At 36.8% G+C, this 26097-nt stretch overlaps 1 protein-coding gene across 1 annotated transcript in view; it reads left to right on the forward strand.

The window, feature by feature from the left end:
• The first annotated feature begins 607 nt into the window (after positions 1 to 607).
• LOC121735455 (probable G-protein coupled receptor CG31760) overlaps positions 608 to 26097 on the forward strand; it is a 107631-nt gene continuing 82141 nt past the window's right edge. Inside the window, exon 1 of the mRNA XM_042126292.1 lies at positions 608 to 783. The gene's annotated coding sequence lies outside the window, so the exon portion shown is untranslated. The remainder of the gene's footprint in view (positions 784 to 26097) is intronic.

Genomic DNA, 26097 nt, shown 5'->3' on the forward strand with positions numbered 1-26097 from the left:
AAGAGGTAACAGACAGATAGATACACTTTCCCATTTAAAATATTGAAGCCTTTGACGCTAAAAAAATAAAGCCATTTTCTACTTACACCAGAAATAATAATTATATTTAAGTACCTACTCATGTTTACCTATACTACAAACAGTTATTAAATTTCAACTGATTTTTAAAAGATCTATGGTACCTACCCTACCTACGTACTAATTAATTAAATGACATTTTAACTAGCCATTATTATCGCCTTACCTTCATCATTAAAAGTAATCCAGTATACGCATGAATGTAATAAAATACTGTTAGCATTTTAATATCACGAAGGTAAAGCACTAAAAATATCCTTTGAGATTTTTCTCGGAGAAATTATGAGCCAGTGAGCTTTACTAATGTGAGGCTTCTAATCGGGCGAGTTCGGGAAAACTCGGCCTAGTTCGCTAGACTGGAGACACGTCATCGGGGATAGGCTCGCTCGCTCTGACGCGCGTCGGGCGCCATAAGCGAAGCGAGACGGGTAGAGAGCGAACGTCCTTCCCGCTATTTCCACAAGCCCGGTCGAGGCTTGATATTTTCCCGTTTTCAACCCCAGTTCTGTCCGACCGGCGGGGTGGCTCCGTCGCCGGCTACTCCAAGGTTGACAAGAAATGATTGAATAACCACTTGGTATACGAACTTCAAGTGTGGATTGAATGAAAGTGTACTTTAATTCGGATTGTGTTTTGAAACGAGTGGAAAAAAAAAACAATAAGTGATTTTGGATATCTAAGACGATAGTGAAAGTCTTCTTTGCGGTGAGTGTTTTTTTATATCGATTAGTATTTAAATAATACCTAGTGTGGGTCTAAGTGTCGAGAGCGGAGATGTTACCTAATATACCTACCGGTTAATCTAAAGTGTATTATACTTACCTTTATCTATCTACCAAATATTTTAATAGTCATTATGAGTTCCTAGCGAAGATCACTAGGTCACATTTTATATCTCAAGAATTCTAGGACCTCAGACAAAGCTAAGAACACACTAAACAGTCCTACGCATCAGCAACTAAAGTAAATAATTTTTATTTATGGACATAAGGAAAACAAATAAAGGATTCATGCGTAGGCAGTAAAGTGTATACCGGCCTTATAAACCTCCTTTCATGTCCAAATTAAATATACAATTTAGGATATTCAGTGCCAATAAAAACTTCCAAAAAGGAGGTTTATGCTTCGGTCAAATCATGAGCCTATTCAATTTCCTGCTAGAAATGTTTGACTAGATGATGCCCGCTACTCCGTTGCGCCAAAATTCATTTATCGCGCGGGAACCGTACATTTTTCCGGGATGAAAACTATCCTATGTCCTTTCTCGGGGCTCAAAGTATCTCCGTGCCAAATTTCAGCAAAATCGGTTTAGTGGTTTGAGCGTGAAGAGGTAACAGACAGACAGACAGACAGACACACTTTTGCATTTATAATATTACTAGCTACTAGCTATTTGACCGAGCTTTGCTCGGTATTCGATAAAACACGAATAAAATGACATTCTAAAAATTATTCCTAGCTAGATCGATTTATCGCCCCCGAAACCCCATATCATGAAAATCGTTGGAGCTGATTCCGAGATTCCAATTATATATAATATACAAGAATTGCTCGTTTAAAGATATTATATAGTATATAGGATAAACTAGTAATAATAAAACAGTTTTAAATCTGACCAAAATCGAGCTTGCAACAACTCCTTTCACAATTTTTCGCTATATACTAATAATGTATGTATGATACAGACAAGAATCGAATGATGTGGATACAGTCCACATCATGAGCCTATTGATATGAGGTCACCATTTATGACCAGTTTCTGGCGTTCTTGACAGAAGTTTATCGACTCACTATCGCTTTTAATCGGCTAACACAACATAAACCAATTAACAATGCTACTTAAGAGTTATACGAGTATACTGCTGAAAAAAATACCTTTAAAACAGTTCTTGGTTCTAATAACTTTTACCAAAGAACAAGAACTATACAGAAGCAAATCAAAAAAGTCACATTGGATCAGTCATAATGATTGACTGTTAATGTATTATTTAGAGTTCAACGTCCTATTAATGATAAGCTAACATTAGATTAATAAACGTCCCACATACGCTTATAGATTCAATTAAATTTATTATGTCACAGAAATTGTCACCACTTAAAATGATGTCTCTCATAGAGATCCATACTAATAATATTGTAAATGCGAAAGTGTGTCCGTCTGTCTGTCACCTCTTCACGCCCAAACCGCTAAACCGATTCTGCTGGGTATGCAGAGATAGAAATACCACGGGCTCACAGAAAGCCGGCGTGAAATAGCGCTTGCGCTGTGTTTTGCCGAGTGAGTTACCGGAGGCCCAATCACCTACCCTATTCCCTTCCCTATCCTTCAATATTTCCCTTCCTTATTCTTCCCTATTCCCTCTTAAAAAGCCGGCAACGCACCTGCAGCTCTTTTGATGTTGCGAGTGTCCATGGGCGACGGAAGTTGCTATCCATCAGGTGACCCGTTTGCTCGTTTGCCCCCTTAACTATTTATTCCGAGCAAATGTACGGTTTCCGCGCGAACTAATTTTAGCGCAACGGAGTTGTGGGCTTCATCTCGTATTTTATAAGTGTTTTACGTCTTATATCTTAGATCAACCATGGGCCATGGCCATAAACAAGTGGTTGTTTACGAGCAATTATTCCACCAAACAATCCCACCACTGCACCTCCTGTGTCACCAGGATCAAGTTGTAACCAACCACGAGAACCCTTTGATATGATCTCAGAAAGACTTACAAACTAAATATGTCTTGTCACCCCCAAAGAAGTTAATCAGATGGAAGGTAGAAGTTTCTTAGAGTAGGACGGTCTAGATCAGTGTATTCCAACTTGTGGGTGCGACCCTCTGGGGGTTGATAAGGAGGTTAGTCGCGAAATATTTTTTCACATCATTAAAAAGGTTGAAAAACACTGGTCTAGGTATAAAGATTTCTTAGTAGACTCGATGTTGCCATATAGAACGTAAATATTCTGTCTTATATTAGTAGCAAGTAGTCTAACACTTGACATACATAAGCTTGGAGTTGAGGTAAACATAGGAAGGATTAGATGTCATGTGATTGCTTATAGTTGAGGCAAAAGCACACATAGTTATAATAAATAGGTTAAGAGGAATACTTTTTCGATGGCATCAATTCATATTATTGTATTACAGATATTATTTACTTTCTATTTTAATGGATTTATGTACTTACATACTAGTTGATGCTCTCAATTTCGTTGCGTTAAAATTCGTTTGTCGTGCAGGAACCGTACATTTTTCCGGGATAAAAAGTATCATATTATATACTTTCACGCAACTCAAAGTATATCCCTACCCAGCTAAATCGGTTAAGTGGTTTGGCCGTGGAGAGGTAACAGACAGATAGACAGATAGACAGATAGACAGATAGACAGACTGACAGACTGACAGACAGACAGACAGATAGGCAGACAGAGATTACATACATTAGTATGGATTATATTTAAACGAGCTTTTGCCCGCGGCTTCGCTCGCGTTAAGAAGTATTATTATATACAAACTTTCATCCCCAATTTTAACCCCTTTGAGGTAGAATTGATCAAAATCCTTTCTTAGCGGAAGCCTACGTCATACTATCTACCTGCATGCCAAATTTCAACCCGATCGGTCCAGTGGTTTGGGCTGTGCGTTGATAGATCACCATGTCAGTCAGTCACCTTTGAGTTTTATATATTTATAATCTATATTATAGATTCCAACGCTTTTATAAAAGCACTATAAGTAAAGAGTCAAATCACCAAAATAGTAAACGGCAAACCGTGGTTACTGAAAAACGCTATATTTTTGCACTATTTCACCAAGTTTCAATTATATAATGTTTATGAACAATATCGTTGTCAAGGCAGCCGTTATTAATAGGTTACGGAATGAGTACAAATGATGAAATGAATTGTTTAATTAAAATGAGTCAGTGTGTTGTCACCATGATGGAGAGTGATGTAGTGTTGTGGTGAACTTGTAGCGTTTTGCACTATATATTTTTTAAATGAAATGAGGGGGCAAACGAGCAAACGGGTCACCTGATGGAAAGCAACTACCGTCGCCCATGGACACTCGCAGCATCAGAAGAGCTGCAGGTGCGTTGCCGGCCTTTTAAGAGGGAATACGCTCTCTTCTTGAAGGTTTGCAGGTCGTAGAGTTCCGGAAATACTGCTGGTGACAGTTCGTTCTAGAGTTTTACAGTGCGCGGCAGAAAGTTACGCGAGAAACGCACGGTGGAAGACTGCCACTCATCAAGGTGATGAGGATGGTATATTTTTCGCGTGGGACGATGGCGAAAAGTTGCAGGTGGTATGATTCCGAACAATTCCTCAGAGCACTCCCCGTGATACAACCGATAGAGGATGCAGAGTGAAGCTACATCTCGGCGTAATTCCAAGGGGTCCAAGCTATTTGAAACACTATGACAGTCAACAATTCGAGCGTCCCTTCGTTGGATACGATACGAAATTTATAATTATATCATCCCACAAAGAAAAATACGTATTGAGCTATGAATGCAATCACGTTCTTTAGATGATTTTGAACAAGACTGCATTCAAAATTGAACACAAAAAATTGTGGGTTAGGACACAAATACTTAACGAGAACCATAATATTATAATTTTAATTTATATTTTATAACCTTTTGAACACATGATGTGAAAAAAAACCGGCCAAGTGCGAGTCGGACTCGCGCACCGAGGGTTCCGACAGCTTAAAGGTATTATAGACCTGAGTATTTGGTATGAATTTCAATTTAATACCTCTACGCGTTTATGAGGAAATGGGTAGTAAGTTTAAAATTATTAAAAAAAAATATATTATGTGATGTAACTAAAAATTTATGGTTTTCGTAATTTTTCCTTTATCTATGCTATAAGACGTTGCTTCGTACCAAATTTCAAGATTCTGAGTTCACGGGAAGCACCCTGTAGGTTTTGATTCCCTTGCAAGTGTCGAAAATTTGCGGCATAAACGGCTGTATCTTTTGATTGCGTTGGCTTAGAAGTTTGATTTTTTCACAGCTTCAAGGGACAGTAGACCTGAGTAATTGATATAAATTTCAGCTTCATACCTCCACGCGTTCCTGAGAAAAAGGGTCTTGACAGACGGACAGACGGACAACAAAGTGATCCTATAAGGGTTCCGTTTTTTCCTTTTGAGGTACGGAACCCTAAAAATAACCAATTATTATAGACTAGATGACGCCCGCAACTCCGTTGCGCCAAAATTCGTTTATCGCGCGAGAACCGTACATTTTTCCGGCATGGAGAGTATCCTATGTCGTTTTGCGGAATTCAAAGTATATCTATACCAAATTTCTCAAAAATTGTTCTGCGGTTTGGGCGTGAAGGGGTAACAGACAGACAGACAGACACACTTTCGCATTTATAATATTATGGAGTATGGATGCTCTGATGTACCCAGTGTTTCTTTCACGAGTATAACGACTAAGACGAATTTAATGAGACCTCTTAAGGCCCAGTAATCCCTAAAATAAGCAGGTCGATGTCTGTCAGTACGAATATCGACGTTAAGAACATTAAAATAACATTCATATCAGCGCGCCTTGTACAGTGGCTGTTACGCGCTCGCCGCGTGCCTTGATAATAGAAAATAGGAGTAAAAACATTTTGTTTTTAGTATTATACAAATAAATATATCCCTTAACCACCTAGCACATATAATTGTCACACAACCACCTGCAAATTGCAATACGTCTGTGGGACCCCGGCTATAAAACATACCATAACTATAAATTAAAAAGGGGGAGGCAAATATTAATTAAAAAATTATATTTAGGCACTATTAAACTTTTTGTTCAATAATCTGTATAAAAATAGTAGTACTTCTAGTCAATTGACAATTTGACATACTTCTAAACTTGGTCATATTATAATTACTAATAACTTATTCTCGGAAGTCGGAAATAACTGGAGCCACTTATTAGTACAGTCTGTTGTGGTTATTACAAAAGAATTAAATCAGAAAGACAAGAAAATGTCCTTGAATGTATACCTAAATACATTCAAGGAAAATTAAACATAATTTATCCAATTATATTCCGAATAGATTTTGTCATATTGTTTCCTTCCCTTTCCTTAGCTGTGACACGCGCCGAAGGTTAGCAGCTTCAGCGTTTTCCTTGCAAACAGGGGCGTAGCTACATCCATATCTGCCGTATCAATTATACGGGGCCCCGGGGCCATGGGGGCCCTCAATTTTAGTATGTTAAAATTAATAAAAACTTCCCTATTTTTTACAAATGATAGTGTAATACGCTCCGTCCGTCCAGTCCGGACCAACGCCTACAACTCTACATGGCGCAGGTTTGGTCTCATATGGAATATTGTTCTCATCTCTGGGCAGGGGCGCCAAAATACAATACCAACTGCTCCCTCTGGATCGTATTCAACGAAGGGCCGCTCGAATTGTTGACTGCCATAGTGTTTCAAACAGCTTGGACCCCCTGGAATTTCGCCGAGATGTAGCTTCACTCTGCATCCTCTATCGGTTGTATCACGGGGAGTGCTCTGAGGAATTGTTCGGAATCATACCACCTGCAACAATCATACCATCGCCATCGTCCCACGCGAAAAACATACCATCCACATCACCTTGATGAGTGGCAGTCTTCCACAGTGCGTTTTTCGCGTAACTCTCTGCCGCGCACTGTAAAACTCTGGAACGAACTGTCACCAGCAGTATTTCCGGACCTATACGACCTGCAAACCTTCAAGAAAAGAGCGTATTCCCTCTTAAAAGGCCGGCAACGCACCTGCAGTTATTCGGATGTTGCGAGTGTTCATGGGCGACGGTAATTGCTTACCATCAGGTGACCCGTTTGCTCGTTTGCCCCTTATTTAATAATAATAAAAAAACCGGCCAAGTGCGAGTTGGACTCGCCCATGAAGGGTTCCGCAGCAGCAATAAGGTTTATTTTTATGAAATTAAGAGGTTTTTAATTTATTTTCATATTTCAGTTGATTTAATGAAAGTTAAATTAAGGTTTACCATTTATGACGTATAAAAAAAACTACTGGCTAGATCTCGTTCGAACCAATTTTCGTTGGTAGTTTTTATAGTAATGTACATCATATATATTTTTTAGACTTATCATGCTTTAGAAGTTAGAGGGGGGGGGGGGGGGGACGACACACATTTTTCCACTTTGGAAGAGTCTCTCTCGCAAACTATTCAGGTTATAAAAAAATTATATTAGAAACCTTAATATGATTTATGAAGACCTATCCATAAATACCCCACGCGCATAGGTTAGATGAAAAAATTTTTTTTTGTTTCAGTTGTATCTATGGAGACCCCTAAAATTTCCAATAATTTTTCCAATTTTGTATCAAAATCTTAAAGCGGTTCACAGACTACATCTACTTACCAAGTTTCAATAGTATAACTTTTATAGTTTAGGAGAAAAGTGGCTGTGACATACGGACGGACAGACAGACAGACAGACAGACAGACAGACAGACATACAGACAGACAGACAGACATATCTATAAGGGTTCCGTTTTTTGCCATTTGGCTACGGAACCCTAAAAAGCAATCCCTTTGTTACTCGCGTAAAGCGTGAGCTCAAGAGTTGGCAACACCCTGTGCGATTTTTTAATTTTTTAAGAAGTTTTGATTTTCCTAAGGGCCTCCAAAATTTGTTTGAGCAGAAGCGTAGCGTGTCTTACGACGGCCCCACGTTTTGGGGCCGCCATAAGGCACGCTACGCTTCTGCTTGCAAATTCCTGTTTTTGTTGTTTTAGATTAAATTTCTGTGATAAACATGCCTATGCTTGCAAATAATTAGCATATCAATACTAAAAGTTAAACATGTATTAAGATTTTTTATGTAATGAACTAGAGAATGAGAACTTGGATATCATGATAGTAAGAGACTCGCGGAGTATTCATTCATACCATCGGCCATCGGGGTTCGCATTATAAAAAAGGTTGAAAAACACTGTTCTTAAAAGCCGAGAAGACTTTAGAGCAGTGTTTTTTAAACCTTTGTTCTCGTTAATTTAACAACATATCCTGGGCATTCGTTGAAAGAAAAACTGTCAGAATTTTGATAAAGACATCACACGAGAAAAATCCTTCAAAGATATGATTCATAAAAATATACGACAGAAACATACCTAATTATGTGTGGGTTTTTATTATTTCCTCAAAAGCAATTCGGGTGTTGGGGATGATTTTTATTATTCTCCTTATGAAATGCGAAAATATTTTACTGGGAAATTATTTAATGTAAACAAATATTAAATTACCTCTGTACATTTTACGTGTGATGTTGTGACACATTAAGGGGGTGACACACGTGCGAGTAAGTACGCGGACTTATGGCTCGACGATCTTAATCGCTTGTGTGTCAGCAAAGAGCCACGAGCCACGAGCCAGGGGGCATGGTAATCCAATGTGAGCGATTCTCGTGTGTCACCGACGCGAGCCGAGTAAGTTCGCGAACTTAAAACCCGCGTACTTTATGGCCCGTATAAATAGTCAGTACTCAAGATGCATCTCGGTCTCAAGACACGGTTCAGGCTCTGTGATTGGTTGGCTGTCAAAATTTTGACCAATCACAAAGCCGAACCGCGTCTTGGGACCGGGTCGCATCTTAAGTACTGACTATTTATACGGGCCTAAGTTCGTACGTCTATCAGGCACTTTAGCTTTTGCTCGTGGATTTGAGATATTATAGGTAGTTTTTTATAAAACTACCTATTGCTGCGTTTACTACCTATGGCTGCGTTTCCACCAGAGCTGAGCTGAGCTATGGTGGAAACGCTGAGCTGTGTTGCGAGGAATGTGTTTTTGAGAACCAATAGCATCGCCGCTCTGAGCGATGTCATGGCAAAGTCATGTCAATGAAGCGATTCTATTGGTTTTCAAAAACACATTCCTCGCAACACAGCTCCACTCAGCTCTGGTGGAAAGGCAGTCCGCTTGTGCATACTTTTAGGATGGGAAAAAAATGTTGAACTTGCGGTAGGACACGTGAACTTATCGAAATTGGTAAGATTTTTGAGAGTAAGTCAACTGTTAGCGTTCTCTAAAAATGTAATATTTCTTTTTTTACCGCGGTCAAAAATGTATGCTTCTGCAATTGATTTTTATTCAACCCCTTGTTTTTTATTGAACACAATATATAATTATTATGCTATTATACATATAAACTAAATAATGTAACTAAATATCTTTATAATATTATAAAGTCACAGCTTCTCAAGCAAGCTACACCAGCCTGAGCCATATTTTGTAGAAACGAGGTAGTTCAGTGTTGTATTGCAACACTGTACAGCGTACAACTAAACTAATCTACTCGAAAACTCGTTACTGAGCTTGTAATTAGCTATAAACCACAGTGGAAACTTAATAAACAGTAGCTCGAGAGCATTCTACTTAAGTTGAAGCTTCTTTAGGCGGATAAATGTAGAATGTAAGATTAAGCTTACGAGATACAACATATGCTACAAGGCTTTTAAAAAGCTTATCTTTTTGCTGTATTTTGTATGACAAACGCGATTAAATGCAAGTGCTGCTAGTCAGCTTTTACAAGAAGCTTTGAAAATTGTCTTCGTTTCTGAAGTACTTAATTATACGAAGTCAGCTCCACAACAAGAACTTTTTACGCAGAAGGCCGGCAACACAATGCAAAGTAATTATGGTATATCTATTGAAATCCTGGATATACAAAGCTGCTAGATATACGTAATATTATCGTCTCGGAAAACCCTTTAGATGCTCCCCTGAACAATATTCAGGGCAGGACCTAACCGACCTAATAATCAATTTGTTCGGCCCACCGAGCATTTGGGCTTAAATTAATACGTGTACATAAGGGTCACTTAACCCTAAATACCATCGTTAATTTATTTTTTTGGAAATTTTGTGGTCTTAAAGCTGGCCGCATACGTACGTTTTCCGTTTTCGGAATTCCGTGAGACTAGCGCGCACGTTTCTTTTTCTCACGCACGAACGCGCTCCTTACACTACGAAACGTACGTGCGGATACGTTCCGTACGGAAAAAAACGAACGTGTGCGGCAGACGGCAGATGTATTTTCTACTGATTACATGCATTCGGATTTCCGAATACGGAAAACGAATTCGTAAATCACAAACGGAAAACGTGAAACCTTCTTTGAATGTATTTCCAGCACCCTGAAATAATCATTGTTTTCGACTGCTTAACTACTTAAATTATTTAAAAAAACAGTTATTTTTTTCTGAAGTTTAACTAACCTAACCTTTCTTAGAAAGCATCGCAACAAATTAAGTCAGCCCTAAATATTTTTTTACACAGTTGATTTTAACAATTGAATGTTAAAAGCACTAAGTACCTACTAATAAGATTTGGAAGAATCGATTAAATATATTTTGGACCTATTATGATAAAAATAATAGGCCAACTCGTAAAAAAGTATAAATAAACTGAAATACCCCCCTCTGATGTTACTAAGACACAAGCGATATCAAAGTTAACTTACCAAGTATTACGAATAGCGTTTGAATTGACAAATGCTTTAATTAAAGTTTAATTATGAAGTTGAGGCCACATCTGAAGCCATTTCAAGACTCATCTGTGCAGCTATATTATATTTACTTGCTGTACGTATCGTTAGCAAAATTGCTTGATAAAAAATTGTGAGGTTAAACATAACTCTTTATTATTTACATTAACACAGTGTTACCTTTTTATGTGTGGCAGTAAAATATTAAAAATCGGATTGAAGCGTTCGTACCTAGGTACAAACAAGTGAAAAATATTTTCAGGCTAGGCTAGGCTTTTTAACGTGATATTATAATTCTACAAAACTCTTCTACGACCCAGTTGTCGAACTTGATCACTTTTTCGACTAGACGGCTGCGACATCATTTTATACTTTAAACGTGACATTTTTGTGTATTTTTTTAATAATATTTGCTTCTCGGCAGCGGCTGTAAACATTTCCATGAGAGAGAGAAAAAAAACACCTAGCTAAATCTCAATCTTAACAATACGGTATTTTGATTTAACGTTTTTCTCACTTTGACAGGAAAAAACCACCAAGCTAAGTCTCAGTCTTCACCCTACATAAGCTATCTTGTTTTTCTTCCTTTTAAATAAATCTCGTCGTTTCCCAGGTTACTAGTCTATAAAGTATCTATATTTAGTTCACAAAGGGACTCGTCCTCCCCTATCAGTAGCTGCGTCACGTAATACCGACATAATAGAAGGGGAGTAATGTGTTTCACCGCTATGGTTCGATAATGCCCAGCACAATACTTCGAGTTTATTGAAACATCCCACGAGGTTTTATTTGATGTATCCGTGTACAATGTACTATCAGAGAAGTTGATTCCTAGGCAGATGGGGGACCTACATAGTTTGGTCGCGTTACGTCAAACCCAGCCGACAGATCACAATTATTAACATTGAATCTTATCATAATATTAATACGTGAACGAAAAACTTTGTAACCCTTTTTACGAAAAATGGGGAAACGTAGGTGCATGAAATTTTGCACTATTTTATAGTTTATATGGTGAAGGAGTGCATCGAACTAATATTATTTTAAAATTATGCTTTTATCATACATTTTTTTAACAAATAAAACATTACACACACTACAACACACACACACATGAGAAATGACTGTATATTTTTGAGTGACAAGCGAATACATACGAATTATACTCTTTTATTTATGGTTGAAGTCTGTCCCCATTTTTCGTAAAAAGGGTTACAAAGTTTTTCGTTCGCGTACCTATTAATATTATGATATTATGTTCCGACCAAATGACGTTGGTCTTTCAACTGCCTAGCAATCAATTTCTTCGATGGTACTTACATAAATATTTGCGGCTTACAAGCGATACATACAGTATATAATAGTATTTTAAAAAGATTAAACCAACTTCAAACTTGTACGTGTAATTGAGATGTAAAATTCCCTATCTCAAAAACTACTGAATCGATTTTGGTGAAACTCGCAGACTGCAGTATTCCATAAGTTGAACAATAAGTACCTAAGAATTACTTAATCGGACTTGTAGAGAGAGATATGCAAACACAAACATAAAAACATGCATACACTTTTGAAATTCAGCACATTTATACACTGATAAAGACTAACTATCAACTCTACGAAAACTGGGTAGTTCTGGAAATATTACATACATAACGGCCGAAGAGACAACCTCCTTTTTTTGAAGTCGTTTAAAAATAGCTACATGTCGCCCGCAACTCCGTTGCGCCATAAATCGTTTATCGCGCGGGAATCGTATAATTTCAATTATTGTCCCCTAAACTAAACATATACTTTTTGAATATCATTTACTTACCATGTGGGTCGCCCGTGGCATGTACTTGGGGGCCTACGAAAACGAATAATAAAAACTAAGGAAACGTAATTCCCATACTTCAACCGTTTTAAATTTGGCTCCTTTTCGAACACTAAAATATGACAATTCAGATTTTCGCCAAGGTCGTATCCCAGGTAACGTATCATAATATTGCGCGCCGGACGACAGCCTGCGCGGTTATTGTCATTGTCATAGTTATGAAACAAATGATTGTCAAAAGCGGATAGTATTATGCAGTACACACCAAGCACATCTACTATCACGAAGAAACGAGGACATAATTATTATTTTAAAATCAAACATTTTCCTCTAATACTTAAGACATCGTTAATAATTATAATATACATGTAATAATTATGAACAAACCTTGTACGACTCGGGCGAATCTGGCGAACTATCCGAGCACCTAGAGAAGACGTTTTCAGATTACAAAAATCTATGTGATTAATTATTACAGAATTGAAATTAAAAACTTACGTAAATTTTGTACTTATAACTCACAATTAATATAATATTTTAATAACAGTTAGCAGTTTTTTTTATTTTTGTTCATTTACAATATTAAAGGAAATACTTAGGTAGGTATTTGTTTTTGTCGATTGAACGTAATTTATTACATTATGTTTTTTTTGTTTTGTTGTAAAAAAATCCGTAGCAAGAAATATGAGAATACCCATATCATCTTATAACCCATTTAGTATGTATAAAATTTCCTTTATGATTAAATTGTTACATCTTGCATAACATTGTCCATGGCGACTTTGTAAAAATTTTGTAATTAAATTATTTTTTGATTATTGCACTTTTAGAATAACATGTAAATTTAATAAGACAAACACAAAGAGACCAGCTTAATTTTATGCAAATACCCTAGCATCCAACTTAAAAAAACATCTTTTTTGGGTCGACAAAAATACAAGAAATTTAAGCATAATTTTAAACAATTCACTTACAGATGAAAGGTTATTCCTGTATTAAAAGTCGTATCTGTATGACTTCTACACCATTTCACAGGTCATTTAGGCATTTTAACAAAAAAAATATTGTAAAAAGCTACGAAAAAAGTAGGTAAACAAACCTATGTAAACAAACTGTAAAATGAGTTTGACAAAATTGTCATGTCAACCTGGTTGAATGTCATTCGAGTATATTACACGAAAAATGTGTACCGAACACATGCATAAACATGCATGTATTCGGGTCACATTTTGTAGCCTTTTGGTGCACTTTTTTTGACGGAGTTACTCTTCCTTAGTTTTTATTATTCGTAGTTGGGGGCCTTTTATTTATTCAGTATTCATTATAATACATGGTGAGATACAAATTGTTAGAGCTACTTAAGGCGGGGATTAATCTCAATCCAAAACTATAACTTTGCACACAACCAAAGACCAAGCGTATACGTATCGCAATAAGATTCATTTTAGCTTAGCATAAAACTGAAGTCACTCTAGCGGATTTTCTCTATTTTTCATGTTTTTTTTAAATATCTTTGGAAATAAACATTAAGAAACAAAATTGTTCGGTTAAAGAATTTTTAATATAGGTTTACTAACAATTTATTCAAATAAAATGTATAATTATCCTATTTAATACTTATATTTCGATGAAATAGATTTTTATCGGAGGTGAGTTTGTAAATTAATTACAGCCAAAGTATTACGTTTTATTAAAATGTTCATGGTTTAAGGTATTTTAAATATTGTGCTTTATACCTCATATTTTTTAAAACTTCGTTATTATATTGGAACTAGGTAAACCGGAGGTCGCGGAATAACAAATTGGGGTTTATCCCCGCCTTAAACTAAATACAAATGTTTAAAGTACAATACAAACTGAGAAATATAATGTAATCGAGATTATTCAAACATGATAAATCTCGTAAATTTCGTTTTCCAACAGAAATTAATGAAACTTTGACAAGCATAAAGCAGACAATGTCAATATTGATAACAATTAAGATTCAAGACTGTGCATAATTTAAGGCGAAGGATCGCTCGGAGATTCGCGACCGATCAGGGGCCTAGAAGTTTGTCAACTTATTGAATGACCGAAAATTATTGTCTTATTGTCAAAATGGCGTCCTTTGGTATAAAGTAGATTGTGATTCGTGGCTTTTATGTTGAGAGTACTTAGATACAAGTAATCAGGGTAAGTTTGGACACAGGGTAAGTCCGGATAATTAAACATATCACTAAATTAGTGTTTGTCTTTTTGCCTGGCGCCATACTGCACTGCAACCGCAAACTGTAGTTTAATTAAGCGTTAACTTGAGTTATCCGGACTTACCCTGTGTCCGAACTTACCCTGATTAAGCTATACATACGATGACGATAAGTGACAACGAATTTCGAAAACGAAATGTGTAGGTTTTGTCATTTGAAATAAGAGCCAGTCCACACGGTGCGTTGCGTCAGCGTTACGTCGACGCAGCGCTGCCGTTGCGTTGTTTTACATACAATTAACCAAAGTGTTCACACGGCGCGCTGCGTCGTCACAACGCACACATAACGGACAGCATTAACGTCAACACCCCCTCCCGCTTCGTCTCGGGGGCTGCTGTCCGTCATATGTGCGTTGCGCGCTGCCACAATAGATATAATTCTGTCTACTCTGGCGCTACCGTCACGACGCAGCGCGCCGTGTGAACACCTTGGTTATTTGTATGTAAAACAATGCAACGGCATCGCTGCATCGACGCAATGCTGACGCAACGCGCCGTGTGGACAGGCTCTTATAACGGATGCTATATTTATTGTATTTTTATATATTTTTAAATTTTTTTTAATATCATACTCAAACCTTAAACTGATATCGATTCCGATTTCAACGGTTTTATTACATTTTTAGACACATATTTTAGATGTCTAAAGTGTCAAAAAACCGTTGAAATCGAAAATCGAAATCGATATCAGTTTCGGGAGTAAGGCACCAGTTTGAATTCTAGTTTCGTCATCGAAACTATAGAAAGTAACTTGACTGAGTAGGCAAGTTCTTTAGCAAATATGCATTCGATAAACTTTGCTGTCTTATACTGGACACATAAGACATCATTCTTAGATCATGAGGCCTGATTGCAGTGTTATTTGGTAACTAGTGAAGAGCAAAATTGGTCTTAGCCTTGCAAAATAAGCAACACCAAATTTGCTCATCACTATGCGTAAGTCGTAACAGACAAAATTACGATTATCATCAACAGATGGGATACCGAACAGGGTATCCCCCATAAACAACGAATAATAAAAACTAAAGAAAAGTAACTCCGTCAAAAAACATGTTCTACAATACTTGTCATTTGTCAAAAATGTGTACTAGGTACACATTTTCAATACATGTAATTATATAAAAATAAGTCGTGTTTTCCTTCCTGACGCCATAACTACAGAAGGCACGAACCGATTTCCACGGGTTTGCATTCGTTGGAAAGATCTCGGGCTTCGTGAGGTCTACAGAAAAAAAATCTGAAAAAAAATTCAAGAGAAAAGCAGGAAAACAGGGAAAATCATTTTTACCCGACTACGGCGAAGCAAAAAGGAGGGTTATGATTTTGACCTGTATGTATGTATGTGGATATGGATATTCATCTGTTCCCTCGTAACTTTAAAACTACTTAACGCATTTGGACAAATGAGGTGTCGTTAGAAGCCTCTTGACTGTCCGCTGGTTATAGGCCACATGACATCACGTTAAATCGACTGTAGCACTATCTAGGGGACTGAAAGTAAAGAAGAAAAAAAAATATTTTTCCTGACAATTTCGTGTGGGGTATCAAAAGAAAGAGCCCATTTCGCACATTTCAAATATGTAAACATTATTATCAATTTCTCACGGGTTTACGAGCAATCACCTGATAATTGCAAGAATTCATAAATCACTTCAATACAATACTATACAAAATACATATTATGGTGTGAGGGGCTTCGCCTCTGGCCTGTACCAAACCTCCCCCATCTGGAAATGTTGTCGCGTTGTCAGTGTTGAGTTTTGATAGGAACGAAGTTATAAATTAAAGTGAAATTGTTGTACCCTAAACTAAACATACACTTTTTGAGTATCATTAATTAATTACCATGTCCTCCACATGCTTTTGACTATCATTTAATTACCTATATGGAGGGCTTGGCTGGAACTTGGGGAGGCTGTGCCCCCCCTCCCTCGTGGAAGTGTTATCGCATCGTTAATGTTGAGTTTTGATTCTCCTTTTTTAGAAACAAGGTACTTATGTTTAGTTTAGGGTAAAAGTGAAATAATTGTACCCTAAACTAAACATTAGTACACTTTTTTTGGAATAAAATTATCCATTTTTAAAATTATTATACTATGCTAACGCGGACTAAGTCGCGGGCAACAGGTAGTGAAACAGAAACAAATAAATTGTTAAACATCCTCATGATCCTCGATCATTTGAGGAGTTGGATAGTTTAAGATCGAGCGAATCTTAGCCCCAAAAAATTGAAATAAAAATAAAGTTTAAAAAACTAAAACCCTACTACTAAAACACGCTCTAAAAAGTACGAAACAAGAAAACAGTTTATAGGGATATGGAAATGTTTAAAGGTGGTCGTATGCCAACTCCTAGAGCAAAACAGATTCATTATATTATATTAATATAATAAAGGGCATACATACGACCACGGCTATCCTTTAAACATTTCCATATCCCTATAAACTGTTTTCTTGTTTCGTACTTTTTAGAGCGTGTTTTAGTAGTCGGGTTTTAGTTTTTTAAACTTTATTTTTATGGCAAAGTTGCCGGGACAGCTAGTTTGCAATATTTATTATTTAGGTGGCCTTCAGCGGTATCAGGCTGACGTTACATGACAGTTCGAAAGGAACCAAAATTAAAACGGTATGGGAGTTACGTTTCCTTAGTTTTTATTATTCTTAGCCCATAAACGATGAGAGAATATGAGCAATGAGCATTGAGCACGTGTGTACTGTGTATGCTGTGTGCATGAGTTCGGTCAAGTCGGCCTGCTGTCAGTTCGACCGGATTCAATCGGCCTTCCCCTTTCCTGGCCTTAAATATACACACCTTGTTCGACAAGTCCTATCTTTACGTTAAAAATCTTAGGGCAAACGGAATTTGTGGGTAGAAACGGGATCATCAGGATATCGTAAAATGCTCCGGTCTGTGGAATGATATTAATGGAATTTTGGCGGTTTTGATGAGGAGGGCGGAACTCAACGATGAAGTACAGCGGAATTTATAAATTTTATTTACTCGTGCTGTGTAAAGGTGCCGGTTGGCAGCGGGCGACATGAAGATTGAAGCGGCGGCAGACGACGTGTCGTCGCGACACTACAGGGGGGTGTGCCAAGATCTTTTTATGATGAATTTTTTCTCACTTTTTTGGTAAAAAATGTGACTTCTCGCCGGGACAGTTCCCGAACCGGTGGTAGGCACCATTAGCATCAACGTTCTGAAAGTATTTGTTACAAATCTATTCGGAAATAAAACAATTTTTATTTTATTTTTTATTTATCGCTTCGTTATAGAATCGCCGAACAAAATGTATAGAATTGACATTAGACGAGTCGAACGTCAACGTCATACTAACGAACGCTTGTGTCAATTATTACATACATTTTCATCGGCGATTCTATAACGAAGCGAAAACGAAAAGATTTTGGCTCACCCCCCTGGTTTCTATGTATTACTATGAAAAGTGTCGCTAGCTACGTGTCGCTAGCTGTATTTCATAGAAATACACAGAAACCAGTATTGTCGCGACGACACGTCGTCTGCTGCCGCTTCATGTAGCCGGCTTCCAACTTGTACCTTTATGCCATTAGCGAAAAAAGATTTTGGATTATATCCCAAGAGCCAGCGACAGCTAGAATTTCGTCTTTTCATAAAAGCTGAAAGTTTTCCTGTATATGACCCCTATAGGGGTGAGAACGACCAGCAATTATGGAGTTTCGGCCGCGGTTACTTTAGGAGGTAACCAGCTCTGAAGTTCTACCTAAACCTTCGATATTTGTCAGTCACTATTTAAAACAGACAAACTGAAACTCTATAAATTTGTGAACATGGAGATAATATAATTAATACATCACTACATAGTATAAAACAAAGTCGCGCACGCGAATCGCGAACAAAGAAAAATTTAGCGATGGTATGTCTATCTCTTATCCCACAATAACATTTAATGGCTAATTTTCCATGGATATAACATGGATATCCCACAATAACATTTAATGGCTAATTTTCGAAGTGATTTTAACCAATACGGCATTAATCTTTATTCAATTAAATGTTTTAAATACATTACTGATTTAATATAGATCTATATGGCCCTTTAGCCTTTACAGCATATGATTCAAATGAATATTTTCGAAGATATTACAGATTTAAAAATTATGGGACGTAGCTTTTGCGGGGTACCGACCAATGCGGGCCACGAGTAGAAATGATTATTTAAATCATAACCTAATATAACAAAACAAAAATTTTGAATTCACAAAAATCGGTTCACAAACGGCGGAGTAATCGTTGAACATACATAAAAAAAACCACAGCCGAACGTATAACCTCCTCGTTTTTGGAAGTCGGTTAAAAAGTACTGAATCGATTTTAAACATTTTCTCAGTGATTGGCATAGAAATACATAATATTTTGTTGAAAATAAATACATTATTACAGCTCCGTAAAGTAAATTTTATTACTATGCATATAAACATTAATAAATAGTGATGTGAAGCGAAATACTGGAGAAAACAATGCATCAGCGTAATTACAAGCCAGGGCTGACAACTCTACAATATTAATGTACGGTCAGCAAACACAACTTTTAAATTTTTTTTTTTGAATTTGTTTTAGAATATTGTCTGAGAATTTAAGAGATTAAACAATATCGTGTAAATATTAAACAAAATAACTTCTTTATTATTTATAATTCTTTTGAATGTTTTGTATAATATGCATTTGTATTCGTTTTTGAATAGCGACTACTTTTTTTACTTTATAAGTACAAAAATAAAATTGAAAATCACATTTCACCCAATTAGATAGTTCTACTTACTCTCCTAACTTAAAGTAAGTATTAATGTTTCTTTTAGTAACCATGTTTACATCTATAGAATTATAAGTTACAACTAATAACATTTAAATTTAAAATCCTTTTACTCTACATTAGTTCTCAGATATTCGTTAACCGTCAGATTTATTTTAAGCCCTCAGAAATATTTTGCAAACCGTACACCTTCGCACTGCTACGGTTAAAAAATGCTACGGTTGGCAGCCCTGCGCCTAGGCTGAAATATGGAGCCGTCGTAAATTATTCGTACTTTTTAATTTCTCCTCAACCCCACTTTCGCGCTTTTAAATTCTATTGTTCCTGTGTTTTTTTTTAAATTAATAATAAACACTCTGACACCGACGACGAGGACTCACTACAATTTTTTTTTTTATGAAATAAGGGGACAAACGAGCAAACGGGTCACCTGATGGAAAGCAACTTCCGTCGCCCATGGACATTCGCAGCATCAGAAGAGCTGCAGGTGCGTTGCGAGGCCTTTTAAGAGGGAATAGGGTAATAGCGGAGGCGAGGGATGGTAAGAGAAGGGAATAGGGGAGGGTAGGGAAGGGAAGAGAATAGGGGAGGGTAGGGAAGGGAATAGGGTAGGGGATTGGGCCTCCGGTAAACTCACTCACTCGGCGAAACACAGCACAAGCTCTGTTTCACGCCGGTTTTCTGTGAGAACGTGGTATTTCTCCGGTCGAGCCGGCCCATTCGTACCGAAGCATGGCATCCACGTATACACCAATATTAGTAATTAGAATCAAGAAGCGAAAGTGTGTATGTCTCATGGTAATACCTCTCGAAGCCTGAAATTTAATTTGCTAAGTACCTACGCTTAAACTTTTATATGTTTTGGAAAAATGTACGATCCCAGTGATATGCAAATACTGCTGTAAAAAGAATATTAAACATGCCGCACTGATGTTTATACTACTAAATCCTTACATAATATTTTATCAAAAATAACTTGTATTTACATTGCAACCCGTGCTGGAAAATTTTCCTATAGAATATTTTCTGCTGCAGGATTCTGTGAAATCTTACCGAGGGTCTGACTAACAAGGAACTTGTGAGTTTTCTTCCCAGGAAATGTAATTTTCCACTAGCAGGTCTCAGTAATTTTACTTAGATTACCTTTGCATTAAATATACTGCCCGCAATGGCTCCCTATGCGCATAACCGTGCATATTTATTATTGGTAGGCAACGTAGTTTCTTCGTTCGACTTTCAAAAAGTGTATCATGATACCCATTTTGAATAAAAAGATATTTTATTTTATTTTATTTATTTTATTACCGCGATGCAAAGTAGAAAATTTATCCGTAGAACTTTTAACACAAACTTGTACTTGTTAAGTTATTGTAAAATCTTGCTAGTTGGTTACGACTTTGCGAAAAAAATTATACAATTTATATAACATAACATTGCGCCGTTCCTTGGTTTCTCCACACCATATTTCTCGGAAACTTTACCAATTTGGTTTTGAATGAGCAACTCTTTTATCTTTATTATTATATATTAACATAAATTATAAAAGTTAAAATTAGTAATCAATGTATATTGTATTATTTAAAAAATCTTGTTGCCTCTACGCTGTTGCCTACGCCGTAGCACCTCTACGTCGCGTCGTAGCGCCATAGCTCAGAAATGTTTTGTTTTTTGTAACGTGTTACATGACGGTTTGACTCATTTGAGTTTGGGAGGTATTCGTCGTATTCATAAATGAGAACAGTATCTTTTAATTTAATGAATAAATACAGATATTTTATTTTGAATTGAAACTTCCTTAGGCGCGTTGAGAGTAAAATTTCAAGGTCGACGCGGTATTTATAGTCGTTTTACGTGGGAGAGCCATGCTTCGGCACGAATGGGCCGGCTCGATCGGAGAAATACCACGTTCTCACAGAAAACCGGCGTGAAACAGCGCTTGCGCTGTGTTTCGCCGAATGAGTGAGTTTACCGGAGGCCCAATCTCCTACCTTATTTCCTTCCCTACCCTCCCCTATTTCCTTCCCATCCCTACCCTTCCGTATTACCCTATTCCCTCTTAAAAGGCCGGCAACGCACCTGCAGCTCTTCTGATGCTGCGAGTGTCCATGGGCGACGGAAGTTGCTTTCCATCAGGTGAGCCGTTTGCTCGTTTGCCCCCTTATTTCATAAAAAAAATTAGCATTAAAAACAAAAAAAAAACTTTAATATTTAACTACTTCCTTAGGGCTAATTAGGTGACACTTTATAAACATTTGTGACATAGAAATAGCCACTTTTAAGATCGATTTTATCGGATTTATCAGGTTCTTTTTCGCCTAAGGGTCAATTCAGACCGCAACGCGACGCGTAAATGCATTTCTAAACAATGTATTTGACAGGTTTGTAAGCCATCTCAGGCAATTAAAGTCAATTTCAGTACAAAAGAAATGCATCTTCGCGTCGCGATGCGGTCCGAATTAACCCTAAATCGTGTATTGTTTTCCACTTATACGCTTCAAGATACTGTACATAGTTTTAGTATTTAGTCAAAGGCGGAATCTTCAGGTAATGGGAGGTGGAATTGAATCAGGCAGTGCCTGGCAGGCGGCGTGCAGGCAAACGCAATTTGCTACCAATTCAGCCTTTTCATCCCGCTGAGCGAATTATCTATCGCTGCCGGCGCAGGAAACTGTATAGTAGCTTTTACTATGGAGGCTAACGGCCGTATTGTGAGAGATTTAGGGCCTGTTTCACCATTTACTGATATGTGTCGGATAGCCTATTCACAATTTATGTGGCCAAACTTTTCATAACTTATTCAAAATTCAGGAATCACAATTCTGTACCTCAGAGGTATACAACATTAACTGCCAAAACAAAAAATTTACAGGACACGCAAAAATGCGCGGAGCGAAACTTTGAATACAATTTTGACATAGTAGCTTTAAATATATTGAATCAAACTGAACATTATGTTTTATTATTATTTGTTGAAATTATATTGTAATACACAATATTATATAAAGTTAATTCTTGTTTGATTTTGTGGACTTGAGGTTATTTACCTTGCAGCATAAATGAATTAAGGTGTTACAAGAAAGCATTAAGATAATATCATACTTCTGTTTACCTCTAAATAAACCTTGTGGATGTTATTGGAATTCGGCATTTAGAAACATTATGTCTCTAGTCAGTATGTAGCGTGATGGAATTATTATAGAATTTCTAAGAGGTTTACTAGCAAAATGAAACAAAAGTTTCTTCACAAAGCTAAAACAAAAATACAATATATTTTAAACTAGATGACCCCCGCAAGTCCGCTGAACCAAAACTCGTTTAACGCGCGGGATAAGAAGCATCCCATCACCCATGTCCTTTCCCGGGACTCAAAATATGTCCATGCCAAATTTCAGCAAAATCGGTTCAGCGGTTTGGGCATGGAGAGGTAACAGACAGACAGACACATTTTTGGATTTATAATATTAGTAAGAGATGGATATGGTCTATGGATATGGAAGTATGGATAGCTGAGCTACTCGCACGCTTTAGTGTAAGTCCAGGGACATATTCTGCACATAGAAGATTCCTATAATAGTCGTGGAACATGGCTGGTATCTACTGCAACGATTTTTGTAAGTCATTATATTTGAGTCTCGAAATTTCTGCGTGAGTACAGAAAATCCTCTCCGTTCATAATATGATAAAACTATCTTTTTGAATGTTTCCTGCCTACCTAGCATACGCCAACGAGATATCTCAGTCTCGAGATAATTAAATTTTGACATTATGAGACGAGTAGTTACTCGTTCATAATGTCAAAATCTCGACATTATCTCGACCAAACTCTATAAAAATGTGTTATTTCGATGACAGATCTACGCGAGAAAAAATGTTTGTCATGCTAGGGTGAATAGAGATGAAGAGACAAACCATCAAACATCGAGAAAACATGTAGAGTGAGATATCTCGTTGGCGTATGCTAGGTAGGCTGGTCAAAAGAAGTTTTGGAGAACATTGAACCAATCTCATTTTTTCTGAATTGCATACATACAAAAGCAGAATATGGTAGGTACTTACTCTCCCGCAATATATTTTTTCAGCTCATACCCTGTCTATATATAGACAGGGTAATACATATTATAAATTCATCAAAATCCGTTTAGAAGTTTCAGCGTGACGTTAACGTTGCTTGTAAACGAAGTATTTATTTAACTACCCACTCCATAACATTTACTGGGAATGTTTATTTCCGCACTAACTTGTTAATCACCAATTAAATAAACTGCTCACTTATATTTTCAACGGCTCGTATCACTCCTCAGGAGTTAAATAACAATTCATTAACATTAAGTAACATTAAGTACCACATGAAAATTGATGCTCTAATTGACTCCTATCCAAATAATCATAATTAACGTATAATTATAATAACTATAACGTGTATAGAAATCTAAGATAAAGATGGTACTTAGTATATACGATTTTACAGAAAAGATAAATGAGGATATCAGTGGACGCTGTTAAGCGTTTTTGAGTTATGAATGCAGTCATGTTTTTTTGATCGTTTAGAAGAAGACTGCGTTCATAACTCAACACAATTGTTTGTGGGTTAATATACAAAATTACTTAACAACGACCATATTATATTATGTCGACGAAAAGCCCATAAACGACTAAAAGTATTTAAAACTAGCTGTTGCCTGCGACTTCGTCCGCGTCAGCAAAATGTGATAACAAAGATAATAAAAAGGAGAAAAAAATTCCCTTTTTAAGGTTCCTTAATAAAAAAAAGTAAAATATATCCTCCTCCTTTTCGGAAGTCGGTTAAAAAGTAGCCTAAGTTATTTCTTACATCAGCTTTCTACATCAGCTACGTGCCAAAAATAGTCCCTTCAAAATCGCAGGCAGGTAGCAGGGAACAAACAGACAGACAAAAATTGAAAAAAAAAAAAAATGTTTTGGTGTCTGTACATTTTTTTTTTTCACAATTTACATTTATATGCATTTAGTAAAAAACGGTTATTTCAATATTACAAACAGACACTCCAATTTTATTTATATGTATAGATGTATAGATGTATAGATAAAATACAGAGTACACGTGTCAGAACTCAGAAGTGAAACGTCTATTGTATCTAAAATTGTGACGGCATCGTGACGCAATGAAATCATTATTTTGAGCCTCTTTTTCATGATTAGACGCGACCTTGAAATTTCGCTCTCAAAGCTCATATGTATTTGTTACTTCTAAATTAGGAAGACAGAAGAAGAAGAATAATAGAAGGCCGGCAACGCACCTGCAGCTCTTCTGGAGTGTTGGTCCATGGGCGACGGTAGCTACTTTCCATTTGGTGACCCGTTGCCCCCCTTATTTTATTTCAACAAAGTTTAAATTTACAGGAGCAAATGTACGAAGATTATTTTTTAATCTAAGACAAGCTCTGTATCTCGAGGCCTACACGGGGCTACCGGCTAGCAATAATTTTATTGATTTCACCCCAACGGTGGGAGGGTTTGCGTTTCTTATATAAATATGCTATCGTCGTTCTCACGTCGTGTTCGTCTTTGATTTACACTGATTACACTCGGTAACTAGTAGTGAAGGTTAAGTTATATACATGTTTGTTTGACCGTAACGCCAGAAGTTAATAAATAATAAATATCTAAATTGTTTTGCCATCAGAAAAGTAATATAATTTAATATAAAATAAAATGTAATATAATATGGCATTTCAAAGAACACATCTATATAATTATATAAAACTCAAAGGTGACTGACTGACATGGTGATCTATCAACGCACAGCCCAAACCACTGGACCAATGGGGCTGAAATATGCCGTAGGCATCCGCTAAGAAAGGCTTTTGATCAATTCTACCTCCAAGGGGTTAAAATATGAGATGAAAGTTTGTATTTAATAATACTTCTTAACGCGAACGAAGCCGCCGGCAAAAGCTCGTTATAAGTATAAAATTATTATAATATTATTTAGCGCCAGAAGTTGGTAACTGATTTGAATGAATGAGGTATATAAGGTGGAAAAATCAATTATGGACGATTTGAGCATACGATTGTGATATTTGTAGATACTTGTGCAAAGAAAGTTGCCGTACTCCAAAAGAAATTGTGCACAAAAGAGAAATTGGTGACTTTGTGCTAAGCAGAGAGCAAAACATGTTTTTTTTACTTTTTAGGATGTCTATTATTTTACAGCCATAATATCGTCTTTATAAGCAGTAGGTTTGTACTCTCAAAATATTTGTAATTGACTTTTCCACACCTTATACAATTTGCGTAGTCGAGTTGGGTCGGGTTACTTTTCAATTTATATTATAAGGTTACGTTAGGAAAAATAAGGGTAGTTCTGGTTTATAGAATCTCACCTCTAATGTTTAAGTTGGATAGGGTGCTACACAGTCGGGAAAATTTAAATTTTAGTCTATTTTAGACTTCATAAGATCTACCGAACTGGATCGACCTGTGGCTTTTTTCATTTACATAGTAATAGTTTTTGAATTATGCATAACCCTACCACCTGCGATGGCGCCTCATAAATACAGAGAGATTTTACAATTTTTAAAAAGTCGCTTCCTTATTTTTATCGGGACCTCAATTCTACTAACTTAAGCAATATTATGGTGCCTTCTCACGGCGCGTATTATCGCAAGCCGCGCTGCGCCCG

This window comes from Aricia agestis, chromosome 17 (assembly GCF_905147365.1).
Source record: "Aricia agestis chromosome 17, ilAriAges1.1, whole genome shotgun sequence".
Lineage (NCBI taxonomy): Eukaryota > Metazoa > Arthropoda > Insecta > Lepidoptera > Lycaenidae > Aricia > Aricia agestis.